This window comes from Phascolarctos cinereus, unplaced genomic scaffold, assembly GCF_003287225.1.
Source record: "Phascolarctos cinereus isolate Bilbo 61053 unplaced genomic scaffold, phaCin_HiC Scaffold_4;HRSCAF=312, whole genome shotgun sequence".
Taxonomy (NCBI): Eukaryota; Metazoa; Chordata; class Mammalia; order Diprotodontia; family Phascolarctidae; genus Phascolarctos; species Phascolarctos cinereus.
In genome coordinates this window covers 354,603,070-354,624,353 of record NW_027555847.1, presented here as the reverse complement: position 1 = coordinate 354,624,353, position 21,284 = coordinate 354,603,070, and the positions used below count along the sequence as shown (strand labels likewise).

Genomic DNA, 21,284 nt, shown 5'->3' with positions numbered 1-21,284 from the left:
CTGTTGAGACAATTGTATTATTTTTTGTTGTTTTTGTTATTGATATGGTCAGTTGTGCTGATAGTTTTCTGAATATTGAACCAGCCCTTCATTCCTGCTTTAAATCCCAGTTGGTCACATTCTATGATCCACTCTTTTCCTCCCTGGACCTGTGACCAGGGTTCCAGTTCCCCTTTGGGCTACAAACGCTAATGAGCTAGTGCTCCTCCTTACCCTAGGACTGGTACTCTGAATTGAGTGTGGTCAGTACAGTCAAGTCGTGCATCCAGGGCCAGCAAAGGGTTCTCTGTAATCACCTTCTGACCAGTTGTCCAATCTCCTTACTTTCTGTGGCCTAATTACTGTGGAAACTGCTGCCTCTTCTTAGTTGTCTTGGGCTGGAAAATTGTTGATTCTGCTGCTCCACAATCCATTATTTTAAAGCTCTTTGGAGGAGAATTTGGGAGAGCTCAGGTTAGTCCCTGATTTTATTCTACCATCTTGGCTCCACCCCAGAAAAAAAAAGTTTTAATATAAATCATCCAACCCAATCTTTCTGTATATATCTTGCTAGTGAAAATGTCCCAACGTTAATGAATTAAAGAAATGTTTATTCAGTCATTACTTTTGCAAGGCACTGTGCTGTATACCTAGGGGAGAGATGTTTCAAAGAAGTGGGAGACATGATCTTCAGAAGGTCATGATCTGGTTGGAGCATGATACTTTTAGAAAAATGGTCACCACAGTCCACATGCAGCTATTTTTAGAAGATTGTCTTTTGGTGAGTGGTAAACAAGAAATGTTTCTTTGTTTTCTGAATGGAAGAAAATAAAATTTTTATTTTTTATTTTGTACTTCAAATTCCTGTGATAGTTCTTGTTTCTACCAAGTAACATATAGGTATAAATAAAAATATTTCTTTTCTCTCCCAAATAAACATTGTAATTTAAAAAAATTATTAGTCTACCATGCATTGGATGATAGTTGTTTAGAATTGTGTGACCACAGAAAAAGATGTAGTTAAAAAAAGTTTTTAAAGATTGAGACTTCCAAAATATTCTAATTTTACCCAATTCAAAAGTTAAAATTCCCCATATATAGTGTTACATAAACCTTGTTTCTGACAGTCATTGATGCTAAATAGTGAGCAGAGAGGGTGATGAAATAAATAGCTGGAGCATTTTCCAGTTGCCTTTTATTTTCTCTCTGACCCTAATCACATTGTGAAGTGGGTAACGTGATAGTCAAAGGAACCACTGTCTGTCTTGGACCTGAGAAGATTTCTCACAAGCTACCAAAAGTAGAGTTGATGTTAGTTATCCAGACAGGTTTTATATAAAAGATAAAGGAATAAAGCTTTTTGATAATTCACATTTTCATTCTACTAAGGCCATGCAGATTGTTAAAATAAATTTAAGTTCAAAAGAGGTTTTAAAGACATTTCCCACCAATGGAATTGGACTTGTTAAGCATATTCTTTTATGTCTCTTTAGCTCCCTAGGACTTAATTGACTTTGACCTGCATTGTGCTGAGGACTAAGTGATAATACTCACAGTCATGAAAGGATAGCTTTTAACCTTGCCCTTGCTTCTGCATACTTCGGAGACCTTGATCATCTGGAAATGCTATCATTTTTTTTTCTCTGTTGTGGAAATAAGGATGAATAGTTCATTGAAGCTTCTGTTTAAAATTTTCTGTTTTGTCCTTCATATTGGGTTGGAAAGACAAAACCTGAAGAAACTCTTTTGCATAAGAAATGTATGAGTAGTTCTCATATTTGAAGAAGGTTGTTTATATTTGAAGACACAGTGCTTAATTTAGAAACTTTTGATAGTTTTGTATTTGAATAAATAAGTCCAGCATTTATAATTTTATCATCAGGATTTTGTAAGGGCTGTACAGCCAGGTACTGGGGATACAATGATAAAACAAAGGACAAAATGAAACAGTTCTACAAATGAAAAATGAAAAACCTGGCATTTCTCATTAAACACTGAATGATGATGTTGAAGTTCTCATTACTTAACATTGAAGATAAGAATGAAATAGGTAAAATTTTGGATTTTTAAAAATGTTGTTGCTGGCAGAAAACAGATAATAACATGTCTCTTCTTAGTAGAGAACCCAATCGAGGGAACAAGAGTGCAGAATGATGTCTACATTATCAAACATAGTCCTTGGATTAATTGTTTTTGCCCAATTGTTTTTCTTTATTACAAGGGAAACTTCACTTACAGGTTAGGGATCTGTAATGGGCAGGGACTTATATTCCTAAAAAACTATGATAGAAGAGCAAAAAGCATTAATGAAACTTTTTATTCACATATTATACATATAAGCATAATTTTTCAAAAACTTGTTTAATATATTTCTGAAAATTAAATGCTAGTAGTGATTTGGCTTTACATAGCTACAGCAATCGAGATGACTTATTTTCCAGCGGGTTGCTAGTTATTCAGATAGCAGAACAAATTGGGCTTTAGTACTTAAATTATATAGTGTTGAGTTAGGCTTTTCCTGAATTCACCATATTTTGTTGTCAAACCTCTACAGTCATTTCTGGCATAATCTGCCATATGGGCTCCCCAAAACCCATGCTATTCAGAATCCCACAATAAAAACCACAGGGCTTTTTTAAGGAAAAATGTGTTAGGGGCACAACACTTTCAGTCATAGGCGTTTCTTTTATTTTCATGGTGTTGTCTCTGATGATCCATGGTGTGAATTCCTTTTTGCCTGTTGCTCAGGAGAGATCACATGTTCTCTCATTTCTTTTAAAACACTTTATTTTTTGAGGCTTCTCCTCAATAATCAGAACTTGTATTTGCATGCACTGCTTGGCATTTTTGAATCAAGACACATGACGTGTTTGGGATGTCAAATGAGTGGGTTTTTTTTTTTAATGAAGAGAAGTTCACAAATATGAAAGAATACCTAAACACAGGTGGTAAACTGAGGCAGCTAGTAGATGTTTGAGGTATGTTTGTGTGCATTTTGCATATTTGTATATATTTTTATGTGGCTCATTTCATCTGAATATACTTTTCTGGATTCACCTAGTGTTTCTTGTAGATAAAAATCACACATACATTCAAATTTTACTTTGTTTAATCATCTTGAAGCAAATTAACGTTTTCAAAACAAGCATTATAGTACAACTGACTGAACTACAGAACCTGACTCATATCCTTGGACCACTTGGGGAATGGTTTTGGTGTTATATATTTGTGTTACTTCCCACCGTATCTTGTATATCAGACAAAGATGATGTTTTAACAATGAGCAAGAAAGTAATTCCTTTGAAAGAAACTTGTGCTGTGGAGAGAGCATTTTGAAAATAGATGATTGGAAATGTTTCTGTTGTTATGTGATTTTGTTGCTAAAAGTGTTTCCTCACACTTAAAAAATCAGAAACAAAATTTTCTAACCTGTTTAAAAATATTCCAAATTCAGTTTCAGTGGGTTTTGAACTCATTTGTTAAAAAAAAAAAGTTTAAAAACGCAACATCTTTAGAATAATGTGCAGGAAAAACTGAGTTATACCATGGAAAATAGAAATTTACTAGTCAAAGTGCAACAAAAATATTTGTATAATTGATAGGTAGATTTGAAAAATAGATAATGTATTTTAATAATCATAGCCAATGATACATTTATTACATTTGGAGCTACATATTTTCCAAAGCTATCTTTTTCAGCTGTGACAGACATTAATACCAAATGAACTTTGAACCTTGTATGTATGTACAACTTAGAAGTAAACATTTATGTATTTTGAGGATACATATGAGGTGCACAGTTTAAAATATTTTGGGACCACTGAGTTAGAGGACCGTATTCTGATGGACTACGACAAGGTAATTCTATAATCCAATTATGTGGTTATGGAACTAGAACGGAATTAATATAAAAATCTAGGCTGATAGGAAGAACTATTTGCTGAAGGGATTTGGAGGACCAAGATTAAACTGTGATAACCATTATAGGTTATTCACCATTTCATCTGTTATAATAATTCCTTTCTCTACTACTTTTGTTTATTTTTCTGCGTAACTCAAGAGTAAATCACCTTTAAACACCTAAAATTATCGAAAAGGTAACTGTCCTGCTATTGGGGAATGAGAAAGGGCTAGATATAATGAAACCCAGTCAGCCTCTGTCTACAAGAGGTTAGGGACTTGAGAACTTAGTAACTTGACAAAATGGTGGCAGTTTGCTACTTCAAAGGGATGCCAGTGATCTAGACCTGAGCAAGCTCTGCTGGTTTAAAAAAAAAAGGCAGGGGGAGGAGCATAAGTCATTTGCATCTGGTCTTAGTACAGCTTCCACATCTTCCATTGTAACATTTATGAAGATCATTCCCAAATTTAGATTCTATACTCTAGTCTCATATTTGATAATGCCTACATCTCCATCTAGAAGTCTTGCCAGCATCCTCTCAATTCAACAAAGATTTCCTAAGTGTATTTTATGTGTAAGGCTAGGATACCACCTAAGAAAAATGAAGTCATTACTGCCCTCATTGAGCTCCTATTTGGGCGTGGTGATGGTGGTGTACATAACATTTGCACAGGTAAGTAAACATAGGATAATTTGCAGAGGGGGAGACACCAAAGCTTATTTAAGGGGATCACTAAAGGCTTCCTAGTTAATGTGTTATGCCAGTTGAGCCTTGAGGTAAACTAGGGATTTTGAGGGACAGAGGGAAGGAGGGAGAGTGCACTACAGGCTGGAGAACAGCCTGTTCAGAAGCATAGACAGGAGGAGGAAACAGCCAGTAGGCCAGTGTGATTGGGAGGTAGAGTGTATGGAATGTCACTGGGAGAAGTTAGTCTGGAAAGATAAGGTCGATCCAGGTCTTTTAAGACCAAGAAATTTGTATTTTATCCTAGGGGCATCAGGGAACTGATGAACCCTTTTGGTTAGGAGAGTGGCATGACTCTTAGGAAGATATTTTGACAGGAAGAATAATTAGAAAGAAGGGGAAGCAAGAGGTAAAGGCAGCCTGAATTAGGGTGGCAGCTGTGTGAGTGGAGAAAAGGGGATACACACAAGATATGTTGTAGAAGTTGAATTGAAGATTAGCAACTGATTATTTATAGGTTTGAAGAAGAACAGAGAAGGATGACTCAAAAGATTACAATACTGGATGAGGGTATTGGTGCCCTCAAAGGTAGAGGGACTGCTTTTAGGAGGAAGGTAATGAACTCTTTTGCATATGATGATTAATGTAATGCTGATCAGATATCAGTTAGGGATGTCTAGCAGGAAGATGGTGACATTGGATTAGACTTTAGGTGAGAGATCAGGACTGGATATATGGCTTTTTAAAGTCCCAAACGGAATCTATTATCTTTCCCTAAAAACCTCCCCCATCCATGCTGCTACCTCCTAACTTTGTTTTATGTATGGTACCATCATTCTTCTATTCACCTAGGCTCAAAGCATTGGAAGCATCTTTTACTCTGCCCTCTCCTTCGTTCCTCCACATTCACTTGGTTGCTTAGCCTACTGCTTAAACCCCTGTGTCTCATCTGTCAACTCCTTTTTTTTTTTTAAACAATCACTGCATCTACTGTAGTTCAAGACTTGTCATTTCTCTCCCTACACTATTATAAGTTTTCTAACTGATCCTCTTTTTTCTAGTCTACAATGATGGTAATATTGGTGGTGGTGGTGGTGGTGATGATGATGATATTTATATATTATTTTTAAATGCTCTAGACTATTTAATTATTTAAACTTCTCTAGATGTTATTTACCCTCTTTCCAGTCCATTCTGTGCATTGCTATTCATGTAATCATAGACACTCTTTTGATTATGGTACTCTTTTATTCAGAAATCTTCAGTGGTTCACCATTGCTTACCCAATAAAATTTTAGCTCCTCATTCTATCATTGAAAGCCTTCTATAACCTGGCTTCAGCCTACCATTCCAGCCATATCTTGCCTTATTCTTCTTCATGTTCTCAGTTTTAACCAAACTATCCTCCATCCTTAGCCTTTTCCTCTATTGTTCCTATGTTATTGCCTGTCATCCCCATATCTTGTTAAAATCATTTCCTTCTGTCAAAGTACTGTCCCCTCCTTAAAGCTTTGTCATGCCACTTCCTGTCTGCCAGCTGAAGGGTCTTTCCTTCAGATTTCTTATGGCATTTTGTCTGGTCCTGTAGTCTGCATTTATTACATTTCTACCGTGTATCATGGTCCTCTTCCATTAGATCATAGTAAGCTCTTTGGGGTCAAGGATCTATGCCATTTGACCTTCACATGTACAGTGCCTAGTACAGTCCCTTAATAAATGTTTGTTGCCTTGTATTGAATGGAATTTTATTGAGATGCTGATGAGTTAATATTATAAAGTATTTTTCCATTTATTTTGCTTTACAAACATTTATTATCCTTTCTCCCACTATCCTTTGGCCCAAATTGAACAATTAAAAAACAAAACCTACAACAACTATGCATAGTTCAGGAAAATAGATTGTCACATTGGCTGTGTCCAAATATATATGTCTCATCCTGGACTTTAAATTCATCAACTCTGACAGAAGGTAGGAGACATAATTCATTTTTACTCTTTTAGATTTGTGATTTGTGATTACATTACTTAATGTAAAGTTGTTTTTCTTTATAATGTTGTTGGCATTATTTAAATTTTTCTTCTAATTCTACTCACTTCATTTTGCATCAGATCATAGAGGTCTTCCTCTAAAACTTACCTATCCATTAATATTTTGGTACATTCATGTACATTAATTTGTTTAGCCATTCTCCAATAGATAGATACTTCCTTTGTTTCCATTTTTGACTACTATAAAATGAGCTGCTATAAATATTTTTATACCTTTGGGTCCTTTTCCTCTTCCTTTGTTCTCTTTGGGGTATAGGTCTGGTAATAAGGTCAAGGGGGACACACATTTTAATGATTTTGGAGACATATTTCCAATTTGCTTTCCAGAGTGATTGGACCAATTCATAGCTCCACCAACAATGCTTTTGTTTGCCAGTCACAAAGTCTGTTCAACATTTATAATTTTTGTCATCTCTGCCTATCTGATAGGAATGAAGTAGAAACTTAAGAGTTGCTTAAATTGCATGTCTCTAATTCTTAATGATTTGGAACATTTTTCCACATGGTTATTAGTAGCTTGGATTTATTCCTTTGAAAATTGACATTTTATATCCTTTGGGCATTTATCTATTGGGGATGGAGATCTCTTAATCTTATAAACTTGAATCAATTCCTTTTATATCTTGGATATGAATCCTTTATCAGAGAAACTTGTTATAAAGATTTTGGGGAGCCATTTAGCCTGTTTCTCTTCTAATTTTATTATTATTCATTACTTTTATTTATTTAATTATTTATTAGATTTAGATTTATTATGTAAACATTTAAATAAAATAAATATTATTATATTTATATTTATGCAACTTTACATAATCAGAATTATTTGCTACTTAGAGCAAGATCCATAGACATGAAAGGGCTTAGAAAATTCACAAATAAATATAGACTGTAGGTGGAATCATCAAGGACTAATATTTTCTAAAGTCAGGAAAATATGTATATCTATTCCTCCATCACATTTCCCTCAACCTATTCTTAGAGAAGTTTTTAGAAGTTTTACTTTTATTTTGTGAAAAGAGATGCATTTTTATTTCTTATGGAATATGTATAGATTTTAAGATTAGTGCTTCTATAGCAAGAAAACAGATTGTTGATACTAGTAGCTGTCTGTGACATACAACATTCAATCAAGTAAAAGCACTGAAATTTTTATGTCTTGATCCATCTCTCTGTTCTATTAACTATAATATTCCCAGCTTACTGTGGATTTCTGTTTAATTTCATATAGAAGGATCTGCCACATAGGATTTCTGCTGGGAGAGCTTTGTTTTATTGGCAGGTAACATGGGATTTCTTAAAGAATGGAATGGCTGGTGTTAGAATCTGATGTAAAGCACCACTGGATATTTGTACAGCGACAATTGTAAAATACTCTTGATTTCCTTATGATTGTGAGTCTTCCTTTACACATGTGTGTATGTATTCTATAATTTCCATTTGTACAGTAATTCAGTTGTTTAGCAGATTTTGAGGGCTTATTAGAGATCTTTAAATTTAGGAAGTTTCTTGTTGGGAGGAGTGGTAAGTGCATGTTTTTGACAGGACTGGAAAAAACTAACATGAAACCTGAACATATCACTTGTTAGAAAATAGCTTTTTAGTATCAAAACACATCATTTTGAAAAAGATAGCCCTTGTAAATTTGGGAATAGAATTTTAGCTTAAATTCTGTTTTTAAATCATGTTAATAATTTAGATATCTTGAGTTTTCTCACATGAAATGAATAAAAAGGCTACATGTTAGCTTGATATGATTTTAGCTCTATCATGTTTTACACAGTTGCATTAATGGCAAGTATTGACATTTAGATTTCACTTCAAACTTATCAAAGCACATTACCTATATTATCTCATTTGGATTTCATGACACTCCTGCTAGGTAACTACTGTTGTATTATTGTTCCCATTTTACAGTTACAGGAACCGATCCTCAGAGTTGTGTAAGTCCCGTTGGCCATATGTGGGATAAATGTCTGAGGAAGAATCAGAACTTGAATCTTCCCATTCTGAGACTAGCTCTTTTGATACTGTCCCATGCTGCCTCTCCAGTGAGCTGGGCATTCATTCTTATATTTATTCTAGGCTTTCATGCCATAAATGTGAATGCTAAAAGTGAAAATAAATTGAATGTTATCTAGGAATGTGGCTTTTTCAGAGGTATTTGTCATTTTTTGATGGACAAAAAATATCCATGTAGATTACATATTATGCATACATTTAAATTACACATATGCAATATGTCATTTAATATTCATGATGACAGAGGTTACTGTTGAACTCTAAAAAAAATGTAATAATCCAAAAGTACAGTTAAATATTCTGCAGTATGTTTTTTTGAAAAACAATGCTTTCCCAATAACTTTTTAAAAACTTCTTGTGAGAGAGCAGCGTAGTCCAGCGGAAACAGCGCTGGATTTGCTGTCAAATGACTTGGTTTTTAATCCTGGCTCTGCTTTTTCCTCTGTTTGTTACTTTGGGCAAGTCATTTACCTCAGTAAGATGAGGGGCTTGGACTAGATGACCTCTTCAAACAGTAACTATTATAATCTGTTAATTCCCATGAAGTCCAAACTTGTTGAAATATAGAAAATATACAAGTTCAGAAAATGAAGAGATAGAAAATAAATTCATAGTGCCTTTTTAGAGGCTGCAAAGAACAGCCTATAAAAAAATTTACACAAGAATATTTTTGCATATTTAAACTTATTTATATATCTTTGATTTTAAGCTGGCATATGTGTAACTCAAGAGTGACTGCTGATTTACCCACTCTGGTAGTATAGTGCAAGGCTGTTGTCTAGTGTGGCACCTTCACCCCTCTTCACTTACTTTGGACTGGCTTCCTTACACTTACCTCAGCTTGTAGGTATACTTGTAGGTTCCAGAGAGGAAGCTGGCCACCACCAGTCTTAGCTACAATTATACTGTCGGGGTCCTCAGGATAGCCTGGAGGATGCCCTCTTATTACCACTACTCCTCCTGAGACCCTACCAGCATTCTTTCCACTTATGTAATATCAGTCACAATGACACCGTTGACTCACATATGAAACATTTACTAATGAGAAGGCAAAAGTAAGAATCATCACGACATGTATTCAGAAGGAAAAATGGGAATAATTATAACATTTACTCAATAGAAGGCAAAAACAGGACTAATCACAGTATCACAGCTTACCCATAAATCTGAGTCACACTCTCCCACCTAGTAGCACAGTGCCCTTTTGTGGGGTGGGGTTGGGGTGGGGGAGTGGGCACATACAGAAACCTAAAGATGAATGAAGTGTGTAAGTAAAGAAAAACACGTATTTGGGGCAACTTATAACCCCTGGTCTATAGGCCTCAATCCTGCTGCTCTTCCAGCCCTCCTCCCCTCCTGCTAGTTGAAGCTTCTCCTTTGCCACTCGGAGGACACTAAAGCATGTTCTGCTCTTTCTTTTATCGAAGTTTCAACATTACTCAGTGAAAGAGGGTGCCTCCCTTGGATGGGCATTGAAGCAAGGTAAAGCATTTACCTAACCCAGAGAGCAATAAAATTCCTCAGATCTGCTTTCTGAGTGCTGAGAATGGCTCAGTGGATAGAGTGTCGTACTTGGAGTCAGAAAGACTTAAGTTCAAATCTGATTTCAGACTCTTACTAGCTGTGTGACCCTGGGCAAGTCACTTATGCTCTGTCGGCCTCAGCTTCCTCATTGGGAAAATGGGAATATTAACAGCACCTGCCTCCCTGAGTTGTGGTAAGGATCAGTTAAGGTAACGTTTTCAAAGCACTTAGCACAATGCCTGGTATATGACGTGGTAGGTACTTAATAATTGCTTGTTTCCTTCCTTTGGGCCCAAAAGGGAGGCAAGGGATTACAATTTAGCCACTGATCTCCAGGGGCTTGGTGGGTTTCCCCATTTCTCATCTGTAGATGACTTCAGAAGGCAACAATGACAGACCCAGCTAACTATTCAGCAGGAGGGCTTTCCTTTCTCCAACAGCCTCAGAGCTCTCCCAGTGAGAGCAAAACCTACCTCTCTCAGCCAGTTCAGCCCAAGGCATCAGCTCTTCGGGTCTGATTCTCTTCTGCTCTGCTCCAGGGGCAGTCTCTGTTGTCGTCTTCTGGCAGTTGCTGTCTTCTTATTCTTCTGATCTGTAATTTCTCATCCATCTTTATCCACCTTCTGTTGCCTCATACTAGGGCTTATTCCCATTTATTACCTAGGTTTAAAAAGCCCCAACTCACAGTTCTGTCAGTTATGTCACAGATAGACAACATAAAGATTTTCCCCATAATTCCATAATGTGATATAGTTTCTAAGCTATGTCCTTCACAATCCTGAAAACAACCATATGTAAATGAGCTGATAGACCACAATGCACTGTAGCCCCCTCCCATACTCCCTTTCAGGCAATACTTGTACAAGCCTTTGGGCTGCTTTCAAACAGGTCCTCTCAGTACATATATCTGAGCTGGGGTTTTCTCTCAGTTGCTCAGAATAGTATCAAGCTACTCTTCTCTCTCATTAATGTTCTTTTTATGCCTCTTTTAATAAATAAAATGTTCACATACCAAAGAGGCATTTTAATTCTTATGCATTTAAATTTGATTTTATGTTATTTTATAATTTTGATCTTTGTTTCCCCACACTGTATATGCTTTAGAAAATTAGAAGCATACTTTTAAATAAAGTCTAGTACACTACATCTAATATTTTGTCATTTTAAAACTCTACATAAGTGAGGGCACTTACATTTTAATTTGGTATTTAATCTAATTTATGCTCTGTTACTTCTCAAAGACAACAGAAACACACATATATCCAGTTCTAAAGATTCCCGTGTTGTGGAGAGGCAGCTTGGTAGAGTAGATAAAGACCTGGCCTCAACACCAGGAAATCTGGGTGTTTAAATAGACTAGATTGTAAATCCTTTGAAGACTGTGTCTCCTACTTTTTTTTTTAACGTCTGGTAGCACCTGTTTCACTTTCTTGTGCTAAATGAATTCTTTTGGGGCCAACAAATTATTGGCTGCTTTTGCTATCCTCTTGCTTCCTTGAGAAAATGTAGTAGGAGCTCATTAAATTAGGGCATTAATAGTTATGTGCTATGGTTGGGTAAGGAAAGTACTTTAGCTTTCATATATTATTTTAAAGTAGGTTCAGCTATAAAAGAATACCTGCCCCTCATCTACCAGAAAAAGAGAAAAAGATTGGTTCTTCCTTGATAGTCAGCTAATGAGCAGACTAAACTTTATCATGTCACCTTCCTTGGGAAGTAGGTTAATTCTCTACTCCCATATTGTCACTTAGCATTTGGGTAGAGTTAGAAATCTAGATCAGTCTTCTCTTAGCCTTGAGAAAAAGAGTAGCTCCACTTTGGCAGACTACATTCACAATTGCATTATTTTCAGCAATTCATTATAATTCAACCAATGTTCATTAATTGTTTATTTGGTGCTGTGTGTTGCATTTACTTTGTTGTGTCACTTTGTGTCTAATACTAGCATATATGTGTGAAGAACATCAGAACAGGAGTGATTTTAAAGTATTTAGGTGAATTTGGTTTTGCATTTAAAATTAAGTTTGACTTAAAACTATAACCTATCTGAGTTAACAGGCCCTTTCCTTTTGATTTCATGGTATCAGAAGTAACCTTGTCATTCTACTTGGTCTTCACCTATATCTTAAAGAAAATTTGTTTCCTCATTGTTATACTTAGAGACACAAAGTTACTTTTTGACTATGTAAGAATAGTCAAGTTCTTTTAGTTCCCTACTTCATCTACACATTAAATTTCAAACTGGGTTAGACTTTTAACCATTTGTTGCCATTAACAGAATTGTTCTATGTCAATTTTGCATCTAGAGATAATGTCATTTACTACATTCCACCCATAGAATATGGTCAGTGAAGGTGAACATAATAATACACTTGAAATATTTATTTGAAAGGTCTCAACCTTCTCAAAGCATCTGTTGTGCAGGCACAAAAAGCAAAGAAACTGTTTCAATTTTTTTTGGGGGGGAGGTGAGAGAGGGCAGGAATAGAACACAAGGGTTGCCACAACAGTCAGCAAACACAAACCACCAAAAATCTCCATGAAGAATAAACTTGTGCTTCTGGAAAAATACAAAGTAAGTCATTGTAGATGCTTTGCCCCTAGATTCACGTCCTGGGAATTCACCTCACTTGTCCCAGGAGATTGCTACTCATTGCTTAGATTTATGAGGTTCTTCCAGCCCTTGAAGCAAAGTTGGTTTTCTGTTGTTGTTTTATGTTTTCATCCCAATTCTGAAGTTGCTATAACATGTAACTGGTCATTATCCCTTTTCAAAGCTTATTCTTTTGAATGAACATTGGTAAGTTTGTGTTTAAAGAAACCCAACCTCGTTCTTCTTCTCCTGCCTCCATTGGCCCCCTCCTTTCTCCAGTCGCCATCATTCTCTTTTCTTCTCCCACTCCCTCCACCTCCTGCTTGGCCCAGCTGCCAGAGTTCACAGACAGCTGGGCAGAAAGTGGGAAAATGTACCCAGCTGCCCGGGAAGCTTGGCGGCCAGGCTGAGGGAAGGAAGCAGCGGCTCTCTTTGAAGATTGGCTGCCAGTCTTTCTTGGGCAGCTGAACTTCAAAGCCAAACCGCCAAGTGTTTCTTCCAGCCTGGGCAGGTCATTCAGCAGCAGTGCATTTCCGGTGTAATTGGGTTACTTTCAATTTAACCTTTAATTAAAAAGCTGAATTAGAGGTTGCTAAAGTTAAATTTCATATGTACATGTGAGCCACAAAATTTGTACCCCTTGTTCCCCAAGCTTCTTTGTTAACTTGGCTTAAAAATCCACCTTGTAATATGACATTATATAAGTGACACCAAAGACCTGAAATAAATGCCAATTGCAGTTTCTTTACTACCAGTTCATCATCGTGTTTTTTAGTCCATGGTGAACAAGGTTTGAATTGCTTGGAATCTTTTAGTCTGATATACTGGGATAAAGGAGGAACACCCTATGACCTAGGAAATGAGTGAGCAGTATCAGATTATGCCACGGACTGTGATGGGTGATGGTAGAGTCACTCATGTCCAGGCTTTGGCTCATGATCGATAATGTATCCATATTCTTGAACTTGCCATGTGAACACTGTTTAAACTTTGGGCTTCACAAGATATCGACTTACATTTCCCCTGGAAATTGATAGGAGTGGGGTATCCCATTGAGCTGGAGATACAGGGTAGTATGTAAGGCCTGCTAAAATTTGGACATGGGACCAGGGACAAATTGTAAGAATTAGAGGAGTCACTTGTTTTTGTACCTCCTCTGATTTACTAAGTGTTGATAAAATGTGGAAGGGCATATTTGTGGGTTTGGGTGATCCTTTGTTAAAATGTTGTTGGCATCTGCTTCATATAACATGTTTACTTTGAAAAATTTAAAAATCAATTCATGCTGTTAAACCATAGTACCTTCACTACCACCACCCTAAACTGCCATCTAAATTAACTTTTATAGTTTGATAACACTTGAAACCTTTATTTTCATTAAATAGTTTTTTTAAAAAGGGTGGTAGCTCCTCAAAAAGTTGTCAAGTGGGAATTGTAGCATGATTTTCAAAAAAATGCAACACTTTAAGATGATTGTATAATTTATATATTTGAGTGATTTTTAGATACAGTTAAGATACTTTTTCCTCATGAGTGTGTGTTGCTTTAGAAGATTTATTTTTTTAAAGTGGAGTTTTCTGTAGTCTGTAGGCCTTTCCCAATGGAGATTTTCTCAGTGCATTTCTTTCCTGGTAAATTGAAGTTTGAAATAGGAGAGGAGGGAGCATGGTATTTTGGAAAGCACATTAGATTTGACATTGAAAATCCAGGGTTAAATTCCAATTCTCACTTAACGACCATCTCAGATTTAACAAATCACTTTGTGTCTCTGGGCCTCCATTTCCTCATCTCCAAAAGGAAGGAGTTGGACTAGATGATCATTAAGGTCCTTTTCTCCTTTACTACTATCCTTAGATAGGAAGAATGGCCCAGTGGCTAGAGCTGGGCCTGGAGACAGGAAGACTTGAGTTCACCTGTTGCCTCAGACATTTTAAAGCTGTATGAACCTGGACAAGTCACTTAACTTTTCTCAGGCTCAGTTTCCTCATCTCTAAAATGTAGGTAATAATACCTACCTTACAGATTGAATGAAATAACATATGTAAAAGACTTTGCGAACTTGGGAGTGTTATATAAATGCTAGCTATTAATGTTATTTAAATTTTTTCTACTTTCTTTAAAATTTATGGTACAGGAACAATAAAATATGCCAGAAATAAAGCTATTTTAAACAGAAACAGTTATAAAAATTACATCATCTTAAAATGATCTTTTATAATGTTTCCACATTGATGTATTTGAGCCTCATTTCAGTGGAAGGTGGGCAGAATATCTTCATGAATTTCCAAAACCAGGAGCCCTTCACAGATCATTCCCACACTGCTTCCCATTTTCTGAAGCATAAACTCAGGAAATGCTGTTACACCAACTGATCTCTGCTAATGGTTTTTATGAAGAGAGATTAATTTGGAGGAAACTAGTACCCAAGCCATAAAGAGTTTTATAGACTAAAGTAAACACCTTGAATTGCTGTTGTGAGCAAAGGGAGAGCTAAGGCAGATTCCAGAGCTGTGGTATCAAGTTCTTCCTGTGATTCTCGCTTTTAAGACAGCAGCTGAGCTAAGCACATTCTGTACTTGCAGGTGGCCTTCAAGTGCACCAGCTAAAGTAGTGCACACTGTAGGAACTCAGGTGAGAGATCACCATTGTTATAGTTCATATCTAACTGAAGGATTGATTGTTTTTTACTAAACATAGAGAAAAGGCTCTAAAATGCTGTTAAGCCTCAAAAAGATTACAGCCCCAGACCTAGAAAAATCACACGTTGCAGTGCAGAACCTCACTCACACAAATCTTTACCTCTGTGTGAGATGTCTGAAACTATCCCAATTGCATACTTACTGCTCTGCAGCTTTCTCTTCCTCCAGCTGAACTTGTATCAGTTCATTATCATCTTTGCCCCAGATCTGGCTAAGTATAGGGAAGATATATCAGAATTGCATAAAGCCTGTATAAATTTGACATAGTTCATGACCAGTCATAGTCCTTTTAGACAAGTAAAATAATGGGATTATTCATATTCCCATAGGAAAAAATTATCTCCTGAATCACCTCTGTTCCATTATTTAGAAACGTAGAAATGGTTCTAGAAGTATACACTAAGCTGAGTTGGAAGGTGTCATAGCATTGCTTAGTTATTTGAGTGTACTTTTTAACCCTTCCCCAATCAGATTTTTTCTTTATTCTTCATCCCCCATAAAAACTTGTTATGGTCAAGCTTGCTTCTAAACAAGAGATAAGGAAATACTCCTCCTTCCGTTCCTGTAAGGGTGGGAGACTATGGGTGTGGAGTAGTGCAGACTCAGTTGATGCTTTTGGTTACTTTTCCTGAACTTCTTATTTTCTTTTTTCTTTTTGTTATGAGGCTGGCCTACTGGATAGGGAAGGGGAAGGATATATTGATAAATGAAGGTGATGTAAAAACAAAAAAAAATCAATGAAAATTAATAAGTAAAATATTTAACTGTTCTGTTTGTTCATTTATACTCATTTGGGGATGAATTTTTAAAAAAAGTTTTATTAATATATCCTGTTTTGACATTATAAACATTTACTGATTGCCCCTACTCTGTGGGTGGTCTCTTAGATAAAGTGATTTTGTAATTAAAAGATCCTTAAGACTTCTAGTTCTTTACTTGTGTATTACTTGACAGAAGGGTCCATGTCTTCTCTTCAGGACAATGTTTTGTGCATGGTGGGTGTTCAGTAAGTGTTAACTGGTCACCCTATTTGAATATATATGTGGAACTTAATAAAGCACTCTTTCTCTGCCTCCACAACTCTAAAGTCACATTGTTGAGATTTTGAAGGAAGAGGACGTAGACTTCTTAACAAGTCTTATGTCGGCAATGCTTTTTCTTTCACCTCTTTGAGTTATTCTCCCTTTAATTTAAAAAGGAAAAAAAAAGTTATAAAACATAAATGACAGAAAGGAAAAAAATAAATTGGCTGAGACATAACTATTTTTTTAAAAGCATTAGAAACTTGGAAAATTGTCAGCTTACTATGAAACATACTGTTTCCTTGAAACTTGGTCAAAAGTTCAGAAGTTTCATTTGTTATATTTATTATTAAGTGAGTTCTTCTTGAAGGTACCCAATGTCTGTGATGTATAACATATGATACTTTACATCAAGCCCCAAAGAGGTGTTCCTGGGATTCACATGGTGTGTATGGGAAAGGAATTTCTTGATGGAGCATGACTGTTTTACTTTAAAGAAAGAATTAGGAATGTGGAAAAATTCACCTAGGGCTCATAAGGAAAATCAGTTTAAATGTAATGCCTTCTGTTTCCTCTGAGGGCTAGTGTTTCTCCAGCTCTCTCTTCCCATCTACTGGAACCATTATATCTTATTCAGTATCAAAACAGAGGAAATGATTGTTGCTGGTTGAAAATATACCACAGCCTCCTGAGGAAAGTGTTTTATTTGAAACCAACAATTGCAAATAGAGTGAGATGAAAAAAGAGCTGGTGTTGAAAAGTATTCTTGTTCTCCAAAGCAGGTGCTAAAAAAAAAAAGTGAGATAGTACATACAATCTAATTTAATTTGGTTAAGTAAAATAGGATTATTTGGTCTGTGTTTGTGATAAGTTGTCCAGTGCCATTAAATACAAGCCCAGCCCTTAGTAGAATATTGTATTATTGGATTTTTGATTTTTCTTGAAAAGATGAAACTACTATCTTGGAATTGTTAAGCACTTGTCTTCTGAAGGGGGAAGAAATTTTTACATGCATCCCTCTTAGGTAGGAGAAAAAGGAAAATGAGAATCAGATTAGTTCTGTGCTTATGTCCTATTATATGTTTACATTTTTAAAAAAAACTGCTAGAGGGGCAGCTAGGTGGTGCAGTGGATAGAGCACCGGCCCTGAAGTCAGGAGGACCTGAGTTCAAATCCAACCTCAGACCAAACACTTGATATTTAACTAGCTGTGTGACCCTAGGCAAGTCACTTAACCCCAATTGCCTAAAAAACAAACAAAAAAAAACTGTTAGAGTAACTGAAGCTATGTAAGAGAATCGATTGAATCAGAGACTTTTTTTTTTCATTAACTGGGCTGGAAATGATTACCACATAGAAAGAATCATATATTGTTAATGTGTACTGAAAGAAGGATTAATATTACATTCAAATATCAGTTATTCATAAATCAACAGCCCTATTTATAAATTAATCTGATTTTTGCTTCCTTCTCTTGCTTTTTATATTTTGGCAAATTCTTTGGTCTTCAGCACTTATCTAGAGAGAATATAGACAGGAAAATGAGACTAAATTCAGGTCCAGTTACCTCCATTTACCAAAGGAGATAATGTTGTTATTTCAAGTCATATCCTTTTCCCTTTTCCCTTCCCCTTCCCTTCTCCCTACTCATTCCCTTCTCCCTCCCTCTCCTCTCTCTCCCCTTCTCCCTCTCCATTATATATCAGAAATGAATAGGGAGGGGCCAGAAATATTTATTTAGTGGCTCCTAGTAACCCTCTGAACTTGTTTAAATCCTAAAATAGCTGACAAATGATTTCTTGAGAGAGACAGTTTAAGTAATTTAGATTATTTTTTATTTAATTTGTATATATTTTTTGTTGTCTTGTTGACTTGATGATACTGAAGTTGAGTTAGGAGAGAAGTTCCTTCCATATATAAGCATAATGCTGAGAGTAAAGCATTGCTCTGAGGGGATAGGTAATCTGATCTCTTTAATTTACCTAGAGAAAAAATAATAATTTGTGATAAGATAATCTGAAATGTACCCCAGTCAACTCTTTGAGACCATAAATTGCATAGTTAGAGGGAGTTTCTGCATCACAGGTCTAATTAAAAAAACAAATAAACAAAGAGGCAGAGGAGCATTGATACCTCCAAATTCCTACATCATGCCAGTATTTTTCAGTCTTTTTGAACTGCTTAATAATTTTTTTTGTTGAGACTGATTGATTTTAAAAGTGAATGAAATTTAGTAAAACCTGAAAGTGCTATCTGTGGTAATGGTTTATGATAGAAATAAGTCTTTGGAACACTTTAGATTTACTGTTGCCACTATGATAAGATGCATATGAAGTTGGTAACTGTGTATGACCTATCTAGTTTCCATGTTTCTAGACCATATTTAGAACCTTTGCCAAAGTGGGCTCTTTAAAATCTTCTCAAATCTAATGTTGAATTCATGTCAATTTGCTACTTGATCCATAAAGCAATATGTATTTTTTTTCAGAATGGGAATAAAAGCCAGGAGACATGCTTTGTAGAATGTACTTTTTTTGTGCATTCTAGATAAATAATTGAGACTAATAATTTTTGATGGAATTATCTTTTAAAAGTAATTCAAAGTTAATTCTGGACATTTTATGGACACATAGTTGACATTCCATACATGTTTGACATTAAATAGTTGCTCTTAACTATTGTTTTGCTATGCATGTATTCATATAGTTCTATGAAAGGTGTATTTTCTAGCTTTTATGAAAAATAACATTTACCTATTAACTATTATATAATAACTCCCCTTTAAACATATTAATTGCTGATTTTTGACTTCTTTAATTTTCATTCAGAAAATGATGTTTAGATCTTAATTTTAAAAAAGCTATTCTTTAAAAATAGATATGGTTAAATTTGGATAAAAGTGTTATGTATATATAGGACTTGACTTATAAAATAAATTGTTTTAGCTGTTTTCGGTATCTGTCAAAGTTTTTATATAGCAGTTTAACAATCTTAATTTGATGAGGGTGCAAGACCAAATGACAGATTTTTCTTTTGGGTGTTGACAGCAGGATTATATTACTCTGTAGAACAATATATTCATGAGACTCTGCCAGTTGCTCTAGTAAATGAGAGGAAGGAAAATAAACTCACATTTTACTTTTCAGTAGACTCATAAAAACATCTAAACTTTGTTAGCTTGAACTAAATTTGTAACCTGTATTTTAAGTCTCTTTTTTCCTAAAAGCATACAAAACGACATACCCTAAAGTTTAATTTTCCACTTTATCCTTGAATCTTTCAGGATTGTTAAAGCAAAACAGACACCTGGGAAAATGAAAAACTTTAGAGTCTCTGCTCTAGAAGGATATAAGACAGTGTCATATTTTTTGTTGCCGTGTCTTCTCTCATTGAGATTTTGGGTAAAGGCACAGGACTATTTGCTTTCTTCATTCCTCTGTTTGTAAAAAGATGAAAGTCACAATTATAACCTGCCTGTAGAACAGTACATTTTAGGAGTTGGGAATTGGGGAGTACAATTGAATAATGAATGCTAGCTACTTTCCTAGGGAAAAAAAAAATATTATTACTACTACTATTTGGATATTATTAATGAAATGTTATTAAATGGAATAATACGGGAAAATAGCAAAAATATAGGAAGATAAAACCATTTTTTAAAAGAAATACTTGAACTCAGAAAAGAGGATTAATGAACTGAATAGGCATTTTAAAAATTAGAAAACCAACAAATAAAGAAACTTAAAATAAGCACAAAAGAGAAGAGAATAAAAATTAGAGGAGAAATAGATTAACTGGAAACCAAATAAAAACCATAGAAATGATAAAACTAAAATCTAGTTCTTTGAAAAGACTAGTAAAATTAATAAAACTTTAGCCAATGTAATTTAAAAAGAGGGCAGAAAATCCAGACAACAAAATAGCAAAAAATAAGATGAAATTACAACAAAATCAGAATAATAAAAAGAATTTAGCAGAGCATACTATGCACAGCTTGTGCTAGCAAAATGGAGAACATAAGAATGCCTCCAAAAATATTAAATATCCAAACAAGACTAAATAGACATCTTAAATAATCCAATTTTAGAAAAAGAAATAGAACTGGCTATCAAGGAACTATAAAAGGTGGGTCATGCACAGGAGAATTCTCTCAAACTTTTGAAGAATAATTATTAACAGTTTTACGGAAAATACTCTCGTAAATTGAAGGGGAAAAACCCAAGATAAACCCAAGATAAAAAAACACAAAACTATAGACCAATATAATTAATGAAATATCAAACAGACTACAGTGATTTCTACAAGAAATAATTTATTGTAACCAAGTTTGAGTTATACTATGTATGCAAGAATGGTTCAACATTAAATAAACAATGTAATTATGTTAAAAATAGAAACATTCAAAACCACATGATCATCTCAGATGTCAAAAAAGTCTTTGAGCACAACACATTTTTGCTAAAACTTCTACAAAGTATAGACATAAGGACCTATTTTATTATGATTAAAAATAACTTATCTAAAACCAAAAGCATACATCATATGCAAAGGAAATATGCATGTTGTCCCCCAGTAAATACAGGAATAAAACAATGATGTCCTCTCTCACCACTGTTATTTGATATAGTTCAAGAAATGTTAGCAATAGCAAGAAGACAAGAGAAAGAAATAAAAGGCATAAAGACAGGTAAAGAAGAGATGGAGTGGGGGAGCTAGGTGGCGTAGTGGAGCACCAGCTCTAGAGTCAGGAGGACCTGAGTTCAAATCTGGCCTCAGACAATTGACACTAGCTGTGTAACCCTGGGCAAGTCAC

At 35.2% G+C, this 21,284-nt stretch overlaps 1 protein-coding gene across 1 annotated transcript in view; it reads left to right on the top strand.

Moving 5' to 3' along the window:
* The window catches only part of WDR70 (WD repeat domain 70), a 340,948-nt gene that overhangs the window by 243,393 nt on the left and 76,271 nt on the right, over positions 1-21,284 (top strand). The gene's annotated exons all lie outside the window — the stretch shown is intronic.